Raw genomic sequence first — 2,031 nt, 5'->3', positions numbered from 1 at the left:
CGTATAAGCAGCTAACTAAATTCTACTAATTAACGCATTCCATTTCCAGTTCACGAAATAACAATGCGATGAAAATGGGGAAAAATTAGGGAATTTGTGTGTGTGTTGTTGGCAGACAAACTGTCATATATCCTGGCATGTGGATATTTTGGTTGGATGGGAGGGTGGACATTCTATAGGTGAAACAGAATTCTAGTTCATTAGTAAGTCTCTATGCGAGATTCCTTTCTATCATAACGAAAAAAAAAATAAAATAACTTCGTGGTGGTGGTACCGAAGGAGGTACCAAAAGCAGACCACCGGTCTGTAGTGGTGATGTCAAAGGGCACGTGTTGGCGTTTTAGTTTTTGTTTATATACATACATATATTTATTTTTTATTTTTGTTGTCCTTTGCTTATCTCTGATAAAGCCAAAGTGACTTTTTAAGTTAATTGTCGACTTTTAGACGCTAATTAAGTCAGCCATTACAGTGAGTGTGTGTGCGGTTCGTTTTTATTTCGGACAGTACAAAGATGACATTAGGAACAAAAAAAAATTAAATTAATTTCTTTTTTATGATAAGCGCATAGTTTTTACACAAATACAAAAAACATATGTTTTTCATGATTGTAGAATATTTATTTTGTGATATTTGAAGTTGAAAATTCGTTCGTTTCGGAAATGTGTCATCCTAAGAAGAAAAAACTTTGTTGGGGTTTAGTCAGTGCATAAGTTTGTGGTTGTATTATCGATATTCGTAAAATCGATATTGTTCAAATGGAAATGTCCAACCATCATTGAAAGAATATTGAAGAACAACCCATGAGAAAGTTCTTTATAGCGCCTTATATAGGTGGAAGCCGATGGGTTACCAGTCGAACTATTCAAGACTGGTGGTCAGATGCTGGTCAGGAGCATACACCAGCTGATTAGTACAATTGTGCCAAATATAGAGGAATTAGCCTTCTTACCATCGCATATAAAGCGTAATCCAGTGTGCTGTGTGAACGATTAATGCCAATGGTCAATGACTTTATTGGACCATACCAATGCGGCTTCAGACTTGGCAAATCCACCATTGACTAGATTTTCACTCTGCGTCAAATCATGGAAAATACCCACGAAAAACACATCGACACATTCCACCTATTCGTCGGCTATGCGCTCAGAGGTGTATAAATCCATGGCTGTGATTGGCATTCCTGCAATATCAATTCGACTATGCTGGATAACTTTAACTGGCACAAGATCAGCAGTTAAATTCGAAAAGGATCTCTCGGAGCCCTTTAATACCGAACGAGGATTCAGGAAACGTGACAGTTTGTCGTGTGATCTATTCAACATCCTGCTTGAAAAGGTCATAAGAGACGCAATGGTGAACAGAAATGACACTGTGTACAACAAACAACACATGTTACTCGCCTACGCCGATGACATCGATATAATGGGTCGAACATTGCGAGCGGTAACCAGGGTTGGTCCGTGTGACGAATTTTTAGGTTTTCGACTGTCAAAAAGGTGTAAACGTCGAAAACGTCATATACCTGTATAAAATGTAGTAAACGTCATTTATTTCAATAGTATCACCATATATTATTTTTCAAGAATATATATTATTTTTACATATATATGACTAATCCTTACTAGAACTGATAAAAATTTCTAAACCTTTTTGAGAAGAAATTTTTGAAATTTTATATGAATTTGAGTAAATCACACGTAATTTCCAAATTTATTAATTGAAATAGCTGTTTTGTCAAAAACCTAATGGTTTTGGGTATGTTTCCGACGTTTCTGACGTATGTATTATACGTCGGAAATGTATGTCATTTACGTCACTGTTTCTGACAGACCATCTCTGGCGGTAACTGCCACCTTTAAACAAATTGAGAAGGAGTCTGTCAAAGTGGGTCTGGCAGTAAACGGCGAGAAGACCAAGCTGATGGTATTACCTTGCAAGACGTCCAGTAGACTCGGGCCAACTGTGGAACTTGAGAACTACAGCTTCGAGGTAGTTAAAGATTTTATATACCTTGGTACCTCCATAAAA

The sequence above is a fragment of the Musca vetustissima genome, unplaced genomic scaffold (assembly GCF_032173495.1).
Source record: "Musca vetustissima isolate MV318-11 ecotype Yass unplaced genomic scaffold, APGP_CSIRO_Mvet_v1 utg39770, whole genome shotgun sequence".
Taxonomy (NCBI): Eukaryota; Metazoa; Arthropoda; class Insecta; order Diptera; family Muscidae; genus Musca; species Musca vetustissima.
This window is presented reverse-complemented; position numbering follows the sequence as displayed.